Source organism: Crinia signifera, chromosome 1 (assembly GCF_055691185.1).
Source record: "Crinia signifera chromosome 1, ASM5569118v1, whole genome shotgun sequence".
NCBI classification, from domain to species: domain Eukaryota; kingdom Metazoa; phylum Chordata; class Amphibia; order Anura; family Myobatrachidae; genus Crinia; species Crinia signifera.
The window spans coordinates 420,601,650-420,613,680 of record NC_139217.1 but is presented as its reverse complement, the minus strand read 5'-3'; positions in this window follow the sequence as shown (position 1 = coordinate 420,613,680).

The following is a 12,031-nucleotide window of genomic DNA, read 5'->3' as shown; positions in this document are numbered from 1 at the left end:
TTTAAGCAATGAAAGAAAAATATGATATCACAGATAAAAAATTTTATATGTATTTGCAAACAAGACATTTTGCTCAGTCAATCACAAAAGCTTGGGACAATGAAGATCACCCAGACCCAGTCCTCGCTCTGCTATCCACACACAATGTTATGGGTTATAGAATTCGATATATGTATAATAATCTTGTATTGAGTGATGTAGAGAAGCTGAGGGCTCCTCTGGAGACGTCTTGGAAAAAGGAAGTCCCCTCAGCCCCTGAGCTTAAAGAAGTATTCAAGAAAAATACTAGCACTCTAAAATATCTAAGGGCTTCCTCCTTACAGGAAACTCACCTAAAATTTATGAATCGTGCCTACATCTCTCAAAAACAAAGGAGCCGGGGGCGTGGCCTAACCGGAGACCAGGTCGGAAGCACCTTACCTGAGCTCCAGCAGAATTCGGCCGAAAACTCTGACTCTCTCCCGCACCTGCCTCCCCCTGCCACGCCGATCAGCAGCAGGGAGACTCCCGGGACCGCTGCGACAACTTGCCTGCCGCGCGGTGCATTCCGCCCGCTGAGGCCTACATCGCGACCGGAGCCGCGGCCTCAATTTCCGGCCGCCGCGGACGCTCCCGCGACCTCCTCCCGCCCACCAGGCTGGTCCTACTAAGAATCCCGGAAGCCCCTCTGCCCCCCGGGGTCCCCGCTGAGCCGCTGATTGCTGCCCACGGAGCAGCTAGCTTCCTGGAGGCCCCGGAGAGTTGCGGCCTGTAGCTAGGCCAAAGCCGCGGCCTAGATTTGGACCCAGAACCCGGAACTGAGCCACAGACAGCGCGGACCCCTGAACCTGCATCCCACTCGAAGGGAATCTTCCAGCTGGCACTCAGGGAGTATCTGAAACACTCCCCACAGCGCACAGCCTCCTCCACCATCTTCAGGTGAGCCTGGTCACAGTACTCAGGGACAGAGTCCCTTCCTACCCGAGCCAGGAGCCTGCATAGGATCCCACTGCTGCCTGGATAGGTGACTTCCTCTGGACCCTCTTTGAGCTTCCCCTCTGTCCCATGCTCTCACTGGGGCTAGAAGAGCTCGCTCCTGCTGGCAGGAATATTCTGTAGCCCTTAGCATGCTGCTTTAACCTCCTCAACAGTGATTCCCCACCACCACAGCTGATACACACCAACCCACCAGAACGCCTCCTGTCCCTGCCCACCATTGCCTCAGACGGTGCTATCCACTACCCTGATGCCTTCTAAACGGCTTAAACCACCTACGGCAGTGCTGCCAGTAAGCTTATTCAAGTCTGCATCTAAATCCCCTAGCATGGCAAGCGGCCCTGGTCAACCCTCTCAACAACACCCTAGTACCCCAGTTACCGTCCCGACCCCCCCTAATTCCTCAGCCGACACCTCCTTAGACGAGCCCATTACGGTCCGCAAGATGCTACAACTACTAGGCGACCTTAAGAAGGACATTACTTCTGACATAACGTCAGCTATTCGTGAGCTGAAACAGGATGTACATAAGTTAGGTGACCGCACAGACCATCTTGAGGTGAAGATGGGAGAGATGGTGACTTCCCATAACAATCTGATATCAGCCCATGATGCGACGCAAGCTGAACTATCCATACTTCGAGATAAACTGGCGGATATCGAAGACAGGGACAGGCGTAATAACATAAAGATCCGTGGGATCCCAGAAACGATCCGCCCCTCTGAGCTTGAGAATTTTGCCAGGGACCTGTTCCAAAGGCTGCTCCCAGACCTTCCACCCTCCCAACTCCTAATTGACCGCATTCATCGCTTGCCCAAACCCCGCAATGCCCCGGAAGACTCCCCGAGAGACACCATCCTAAGGCTTCACTACTTCCAGACCAAGGAACGCCTCCTAAGAGCCTCTCGTGACCCCAACCTACTTTCCTCGGTCCTGGACCCCTTACAGCTATATGGAGATCTCTCCCCAACCACCCTACAAAAACGCAGATCTTTCTCGGCCCTCACTACAGCCCTGCGGCAAGCCTCCATCCCATACAAATGGGGCTTTCCTTTCAAGCTAATAATAACCAAAGATGGCTCGACGGTCGTGCTAAGCTCCGTAGAAGAGGGCCTGAAACTGCTAGACCAATGGCAAATCCCCTATTCTTCTGGCCCTCCGAAGACAGCCGCATCGCTCAGGCAAGATTGGTCCACAATCCCTAAAAAGTGACCCCTGGAAACACCAGAGTTACATTTAGACCTCTCATTTGCCATGGGTCCCCCTATGGCTTACCCACTTTACCGTCCAGACGCTGGCACTCACCCGCTGAGCTGAACCGGGACCATGTAACTATGTTTTACTTTTCACTGTTACTCAATATGGGTGTGCTGATTATTCTGTCACTGCTATATTTTTGCGATTACATTTACACTTAGGGGATAGCTATCCCAATACTCTGCATTAACGAGTGGCCTCCGGCACTCCCGTCTCTCCTGGGCGGTAAACCCTATGGCACCCGATGTCACATGGGAGTTAATATTTAGATATTGGTATGTATCTATGTGTACATACATTTATGTTTTCTCTTTCTGTTGATAAGTGTATCTCTGTTAAAGTTATATTACTATTTTATTTTTTAGTTCCCGGTGGTGGGGAACAATGCCACTACCCCCACAATTTTCGCCACAGTGTTTTGTGGCCTACATGACTCTCATGGTAGAGTCACTTTTTTTTTGTTTTGTTTACTTTCTCTCCCCCCCTCCCCCATCCCCCCCAGTTGCCCCCATCCCCTCACAGGGTATTTATCTTATCTTTGCTTACTTGTTAAGGGTGCTTGGTCACACCTACGCCATTTCCCCCCTATTACATAACCATGCCACAGTTTATGTCTATTAATGCTAAAGGGTTGAACTCCCCCCAAAAACGGAGGACTGCCCTTCGCTATTTTCATTCACATAGAATTGATGTTGTAGCAATTCAAGAGACCCACTTTGCCTCTAAATCTCCCCCCTCTATGTCTGACCACCATTACCCAACAGGCTTCTTTGCCAATGGCCCCACTAAGAAAGGAGGTGTTGCTATTCTTATAAACCGTCACTGTGACTTCACCTCATCTTCTCAAACCGCTGATCCTCTAGGTAGATATCTAATATTAACAGGAGTATTAGACGGCAAGTCGGTCACCATAGCTTCCGTATATGCACCCAATACGGGCCAACTTCGCTTTCTCAGAAAATTCCTTAACGCTGTTAATAAAATAGCTGCAGGCCAGGTAATCATCCTTGGTGACTGCAACTTAGTATTAGACCCCAAAATGGATAGAACCGACCCTGTCGGTCATGCCCACTCTTCACATTCACTACACACTTCTAAGGCCTTCGGGCTCCTATTATTGGAATTTGGTATGTTTGACGCCTGGCGAGCCCTACACCCCATGATGAGAGATTACACTTTTCACTCCCGGGTACACCACTCTTACTCCAGAATAGACTATATGTTCCTAGACAAATGGTCCCTACAACAAATCCGTAAAGCCAATATTCTTCCCATAACCTGGTCAGATCACGCCCCCCTTGTTGCAACTTGGGACCTTACCCATAAAATCCCAGCCGCTAGACCATGGAGATTTAATAACTTCCTATTATCCTCGGTAGAAGCTACGCAAACAATTCAGGCCTCCTTGAATGACTTCCTCAAACATAATAACCCTGATGATACCTCCCCTGTCAACTTTTGGTGCGCCCTTAAGGCAGTAATCCGTGGGACTGTCATCCAAATTGCCTCCAGACTTAAGCGTCAGGAACGGGCGACGCAGAAATCCTTGGGGAATCGAATTCTTTTATTAGAGGGTAGACATAAGCTAGACCCCAATAACTCCTCCCTTCTCCAAGAATTAGTGAAACTTAGAACTGAATTGGAGGTTTACACGCTGCGCAAAGTTAACGCGAATATTGCCAGATTGAACCAAAGATATTACGTAGAGGGAAATAGGGCATCCCGACTTCTAGCTAGGAAACTGAAAGGCAAAGAAATACGAGCTTCAACTAAAACTCTATATAACACCGCTGGTGTCAAACTCAACAACCCACTAGATATTTCCAATGCCTTCGCAGAGTACTATGCTCGCCTCTATAATCTAGTCGAGGATGATACTATCCTCCAGCCTTCCACAGAGTCCATTTCGGCTTTTCTCTCTAATATATCCCTGCCTACCCTTTCAGCCCAATCCCTCGACTCTCTAAATGCCCCCTGGACAGAGGAAGAAATTCGCCTTGCCATTAAGTCACTGAAAAAAGACAAGGCCCCCGGCCCAGACGGCTTCTCAAATAACTTCTACACTGCCTTCCAACCTACCCTTACCCCAGTGCTCTTGCGTGTGTTCGAGTCTGGCACTACATTAGGTGCGTTCCCCCAAGAAATGCTCGAGGCCCGCATAACCACCATATTGAAACCGAATAAAGATCCATCATATCCCCAAAATTACAGGCCAATAGCCCTGTTGAATACCGACATTAAACTATATGCCAAACTAATTGCGAATAGATTGAACCCTCTGCTCCCTAGCTTAATTCACCCAGACCAAGTTGGTTTTGTTCCAGGCCGGCAGGGACCTGATAACACTCGGAGAGCTCTGGCTATCTTAGAACATTATATCCGCTCTGGTTCCTCCCTGGTAACCCTTTCCCTAGACGCTGAAAAGGCCTTTGATAGGATCCATTGGGGCTACATGAAGGCAGTCTTACTCAAGTATGGTTTTTCAGGCCGCTTCCTACATGCTATTTTATCGCTTTATTCATCCCCTAGTGCTCGGGTTTCTAGTAATGGTTTCCTATCCTCCCCATTCCGAATTAGCAATGGTACTAGACAAGGGTGTCCCCTTTCCCCTTTAGTGTTTGTTTTAGCAACGGAACCCCTTGCCGAACACATACGCACCTCCCCTCTCCTTACTGGCCCAATCATTAATGGATCACATCATAGAATATGTTTATTTGCGGATGACGTCCTGCTTTTCCTGACCGACCCGGTGACGTCCCTCCCAGAGTTGCATAACATCCTCCAGAACTACTCATCGGCCTCGCTATATAAATTAAACACTACTAAAACTGAAGTCCTGCCACTGAATGTACCACCTAATTCGCTATCCCTTCTGCAGTCTAAATATAAATATAGCTGGCAAACCCACTCACTATGTTATTTGGGTATTCGATTATCAGCTACCGAAGAGTCTCTTTTAGAGGTTAACTATGGTCCCCTTTTGAAACAAATAACGGCCATTACTAAGGACTGGTTGTCTCGTGAGTTTTCCTGGATGGGCAGACTGGCTACAGTCAAAATGACGATTCTCCCCAAGATCCTATATCTATTTAGGTCTATCCCAAGACTCCTGCCACCCTTTTGGCTTAATAAATTCCAGACAGTCCTCAATAACTATGTATGGAACAACGCAAAACCTAAAATTGCAAAAAAATACCTTATGATGTCCAAGGAGCTTGGTGGACTATCCTATCCCAACCTAGAATGGTACCAGCTGGCATGCTTAATAAATCAAATCAGCGACTGGTCAGCACCCTCTAACCTTAAACCATGGGTGGCCCTTGAATCAAGCATGTTAAACCCTCTCTCCGTGATGGATCTAATATGGTGCTCGCCCAAAGCTAGATCGGTTTCTACGCAGGCTTTTAGAGCATCGGTAGACACCCTTAAAGCATGGGACAAACTCTCTAAACTTTTATCGTTACCATTACCGTCACCTAATTTGACATTACTAGGGCTTTCATCCTTGATTCCCGATCTAAACCTGTCTACATGGAGTAACAGTGGTGCCAAACAGATCAGTGACTTGTTTTCAGAGGGTGTCCTTAAGTCCTTCTCACAACTGCAAACCTCTTTTTCTCTCCCAGCTGCTGATTTCTATAAATACCTGCAAATTAGGCATTGGCTGCAAGCATACCCTCTTTTGTTTGACCCCTCTCATAAAGTGCCCCCTCACATTCTTTCCCGCCTCACTTCTCCTTACCGGAAGGGAGGCATCTCATTTTGGTATTCCACTTTAGTAGCCTCCACCCAACCTGAGAAAACTCTGATACACTCAAACTGGGAACGTGACCTTAATTTCTCCTTAGATGCTAAGGAGTGGTCCCACCTGTTTTCCTCGGTCTTCAAGATGTCTAAATGTATTTCCCATGTTGAAATGTATATAAAACTGTTTTACCTTATATATCTGACTCCTGCCAGGCTACACAAATTCTGGCCAGCACAATCTAGGTCATGCTGGCGAGGATGCGGATCAGTGGGGGATGTGATTCACATCTTTTGGTCTTGCCCATTGCTCCGGGCCCTTTGGAGCTGGGTTGAGGACCTTGTACTGAAGGTGACTGGTCTTCAAATCTCCTTGTCCCCACAGGTCGCACTCCTTCATATTTTTCCAGATTCAATCCCCATTAACAATAGATATTTAATCACTCACATTTTTATTGCCACTAAAACCTCCATCGCACAGTTTTGGAAACAACCGATCCCTCCCCCTGTGGACCTTATCAAAACTAAGCTTTCCTACAACTACACTATGGAAACCACTTTTTGCCAGTACTCCCCCTCCCATACCTCATTGCTCAAGAAATGGACAGGTTGGCAGGAGTTCATCTCTAGAGGCTCATGATGACCTCCGACGCATGTACAGTTGTGACCTCCCTATGTTGTTCCAATAGAATTTGGCTTTATCATTCTACTGTTCATTCCTGCAAATCCCACCTATTACTGATTATTGTTGAATATACGCTGGTACTGTTATTCTGCATACTGTTATTTACACCCTGTGCCCCTCCCCTTCCTTCCCTTTTTTTTTTTTCTGTATCCCCTCCCTCTATTTTGAAAACCCAATAAAAATTTATTCTGCAAAAAAAAAACAAAAAAAACAAAGGAGCCATTTTGTGATAGATGATCTGGGATTATGTCCAAAATGCGGCATGATGGGCGCCACTCTTATACATAATTTCTGGGAGTGCAGAAAGATTAGAACCTTTTGGCATAAGTTGATTATCCATATAAACAAAATATTTAATGTAAAGCTTACGTCTCAACTAACCCCATGTTTGTTTCTATATTTTAAGGATTGGGACTTGGGCAGAAACAAGAGAAGTATAATACCTGCACTGACAGTGTTACTCACTTTAGCTAAAAAGCTAATACTTAAATATTGGATAGTGAAGCAGACCCCGTCTATTACAGAATATAAACGAATGTTTTTGGATATTATACTATATGAGAGACAGGCAGCCTTACAAAACATAGAACAGGGTGTGATTCAGTTTTATAAGAAATGGGAAACAGTGATATTAAGTTATGAAGAAGAAACCCAGGTATATATTCAAAAACTGTTTGAAAACACCACATGGTTCCTCCAACGACAGTTAACAGGATGATATAAACCAATGCTATTGTGGGCTCGGCTGGGATGATGAGCTTTATGTAATTTTTGTGAGCATTCAAGGAATCTAGATAAAACAACCAGACATACCCCCTTCCCCCCCCCCCCCCCCATGGTTTGTCTTCCTTGTAACCCCCACAACCACCCCTATGCCTTCCTCCCCCCCCCCTTTTCTAATTGCATTTTGTTTCTATTTCTGATTAATATATGTTTTGTATAATATATAGAAGCATGTAGACACGATATCTGGTGCAGCTCTACACGAGATTATAATCCCTAGCTCTTCAAGGACGACCATAATTAGAATTTGGGAGTTCTCCATCCCTGCACCAACAGGGTTTTGGAGTAATAGAAAAAAAAAAAAAACAGTCAAAAGAGATGTTTTACAGAAGAATTAAGTCTTTATTATGTTTAGAGACAGAATGGAGAGTTTGTGTTCTGTATAGGCTTGAGACGATGTTCTTCTACTAAGTCCCATGACGAGATCTTCTTGCAAAGCCTAAAATTGCAAAATAAGAGTTTAGGCTATGTTTGACTCTGTTTATTTTATGTGTTACACTAACAACCTGTAAAAGATAAAATGTCTTTATGTAAAATCAATTATATGGAAAATTTGAAAAATACAATAAAAAGTATTAAAAAAAAAAAAAGGCTCAACGCATTTCCCTGAGGTAAATCCCTCAGCTTCTTCAGGAGCAGAATGAGAGCATGTGGTAATGGAGGTGTTTATATACCTCAACTAATAATTACAGACCAGAAACATCTGTGTATGTTTCACATGTTAAATTACATATTATTTATAAAAACAAATATACATTTTTATTAGTAGGAGGCAAAGCTATATGTAAGTGCATACTAGGAAAAAAGAGCAGAATAATATACATTTTCTGTATATGTATAAAGATATTTGGTTAGCCGTGATCACATGACTGGAGTTCGGTCACGTGGTCTGGCATTATCCTCGCAACTCGGAAGTAAGTGTATGGTAGATGCTAAATTGTAGTGGGCTAAAGGACCTTCCATGCCCAGGGGGAGGAGCAAGGCCGAGGGGCTTGCTCCTTCACTATCCACGCCACCACTGGTTGCATTTAGTAACCAGGTGGCGAGCAGAGTGAGCCACCGTGCCCGAAGCGTGGCGACGCCTGCGAGAGTCCGTTTGGGACCCTTCTTCCGACCTTGCTCCTCCTCTCTCCACCCCTGTAACGTCAGGAGGTCCTTTAGCCCACTACAATTTAGACCTAACCGCAAGTGTATGTATCTCATGTCGCGGAAAATGCCGTAATAAGCCTCTCCAGAGTGTGTACATTGCGGGACATACAGGAGGAAGAGTGCGGCCGGATGCCGCTTGGCCCCTCCAGGTATACGTGGACCCAGGGCATGATGGGAGAGAGTCACGGTGCTCCCTCTCGTCAGATGGCTTATTATGGCATGGCGCCATCCCCACATCACAACAATTGCCAACATATTATATGACTGGATATAAACCTAGCTATATTCATAATTAGGATAATCTCTAACCAATTTAAGCGAAAGACTCAAAATCTATATTGACATTTAACCCATATGGAAAAAGGGTTTGTAGCCGAAAAATTGCCCTGATGTACTTCTGCTATATATTTAGAGACTCTATGACAAGGGAATTTCTTCAAGATATTTAATCGATGTTCCTGAAATCTAGTCTTTAATGCTTGAGTTGTGAGGCCCGCATACTGAAGTCTGCACATACATTGCAGTACATCTATACAATATATTGTGTTGCAATTTAGAAACTTATTTATTGGAGAATGATTCTATCTCCCTTGTTCTTCTAGGCATATATAAGCATTTGGTTTTGTTGCATCCAGGTTGTAGTTTCCTTTGTCTTAGGAATCAGAATCACTTTATTGGCCATGTATACGCTCGTATACTAGGAATTTTTTGATACAGTGCAGCTTCAAGCACGGTACAAGAGGGATAACAGGACATACATACATTGCATCAGTTGCGCATACAAATGACAATTCCCATGTTAGGATTGGCAAGGTTAGACAGAGCAGTCAGGTGTTTAGATTAGCAGTATCTTAGAGTACATTGTTCAATAGCTGAATAGCTGTCGGGAAGAAGCTTTTTGCGGTTCTTGACGACTTGGCAGGGATGGACCAGAAGCGTCTACCTGATGGGAGAACAGGAGTGTCTGTTCTTAGTATAGTAGGGGCTAACGAGGATTTTAGATTGCCACTGTATTTTTCTTATAAACTACCCTGAGTTTGGGATCAAGTACTTTATAGAGAATATGATCTTGTTGGATCATATGCAAATTATTTGTCAGTATCTTTTTGATCTGATCTGTGTATTAAATTTGGAAATAAACACTTTGGGTGGAATGTAATGCCGCCCGAGTCCGGCGACAGTGCGGGATGCCGGCTGAACTTACAAGGCTTGGTTTTGCCTTGAAAGTTAATTCCCCTTAAACAAAAACAAAAAACATCCGAGATTGGCCAGCATCCGGCACTGCCGCTGAACTCGGGGGGGGGGGGGGGGCATTACATTCCCCCCTATATAGGACCTAGAATTTTCATATTGTAGGACTAATATGTGTTTCCTATCATTAAGACTCCTATTATAGGCTGATTCAAGTAGTCCTGTTGGGTACCCTCTCTTTTCACATTGTGCCTGCTTGTGTTTTAAACTATTTTGTGCTAGAGCAATTTCTACGTAAACCTGTTCAGCTGGCTCAATGGAACATTTTTAACCATGGTTTGTAATGCCCGCTCTAGAAATGTAGAAAGTTATTAGTGCCAACTTTCTTTTTGCAACTGTTAGTAGAAATGGGGAGGCTTTCCACGGAGATAGTCAAATCCAATAAATTAGCAGAGTGAAAATCAAAACAATGTGTAAAAGTGAGATTATAGGTGTTTGTGTTTTAAATAAGAAACCAATTCTGACTTCCGGTTCCGGCGTTATGGAGTAAGGAGCTCCTTCTCCCCGCTCCGTCTCCCGCCGCCCAAAAGACATCGTTACACGGCTCCAAAAGCCTCTAAATCCCCCCTGCACTCACCCCACAGCTCCTGCCAGCACCTGCAGGAATGGAGCGCTACCCGCAGCAAGGGAATCAGCCGGCGCACTATGCATTTCAGCCACCCCAGCAATCACGCGCTGAGAGGAGGAGGACGGCGGGGGATATGACGCCCGCTGATAACGGGGAGAGAGAACTCCCAGCTCAGAAAAAAGCTGCCGGAGGGGACTGGGAATCCAGAAGTCAAGTAAGCCAAGGCACAGAAGCCCCTGTAACATATAGGGAAGTGGTAGAAGCCATACACGCTGCCATGACTCCATTACTTACCAAGGCTGTCGCAGATATAACCCAGCAGATACAGCAACTGTCACATAGAGTCACCGTGAATGAACAACAACTGGGGGTCATCACTCACGATATGTCTGACATACAGAGGGACATGGAAAGGCTGACCACTGATAACTATCAGCTATGGAATAAAGTGGAGGATCTGGAAAACCGTTCCCGCAGGAACAACATCAGACTGGTGGGCCTGCCTGAATCAGTGAAAGGTCCGTCGCTAGATAATTTCATAAGGAATACCCTACCCAATATACTTCAGATTGATGCAGCTTGTAAAGACTTGGTGGTAGAAATAGCGCACAGAGTGGGCCCACCCCCCACCCCTTCCAGGCCACGTCCCAGAGTAGTGCTCTTCAAGTGCCTGAACTACCTCCACAAAGTGGAAATTTGGTCGGCATTCAGGAGAGTGAAAGACCTGACTTGGGAAGGTCATAAGTTGCACATCTTTCAGGATTACTCAGCAGAGTTATCCAAAGCCCGCAAAGCCTTCTCGCCGTTATGCTCACAACTAGCAACTGAAGGCCGAAAATTTGGACTTCTTTACCCTGCCAAACTTCGTATATATGATGGAACCTCCTTCAAGGAATTTACTAACCCCCGAGATGCTGCAGCCTACCTGAAAGAATTGGCCCATGCCGCAGCTGCCGACATAACAGATAGAATTCCCTAAAGTACCACTTCTTCAATTTCCAGGAACCCCGGAAGCAAAGTCAAGCATTTTGTGCATCTACATTCACCTGGACGTGATACCCCTCCCTACCTCACTCCCCCCCTCCCCCTCCTTCTCAAAGGACCTACCATACCTCACAGAGGCCATGGACTTTACCAAGACAAAGTCTTTGCAACTGCACGTCTTCTCAGCACACAGAGACAGAACTCGTGCTGTCCTCAGCAGTCTGAAGATACTAGATGCTGCTACATGGTTTGGACAATAATTCGAGACATATCCTAGTCTTAACCCTAGCTTTAACTCTTACTTTATATGCTATCAAAATGATATGGGCCAATGCGCCCTCTGCCTCATATATGTATATATTCACTTGTTGTTATGCCTCCATTCCCTGAGTCACATTTCTCTACCCTCTCCCCTCCCCCCCCACCTTGCCTTCCCTTCCCCCCCTCCCTTTTCCCCTAACCTCCCCCCCCCTACCTTTCCCCCCATTTAAATATTGGTACCTGGAGAATAAACAGTACTTGTTTCCTAGCATGGCGCCCACGATTTCTATCGTATGGCATCTTATGCATTGTATCACATCACATGCCATATAGCCGCATGCGTTGCGATGCGATACGATTTTAAATTGTATAA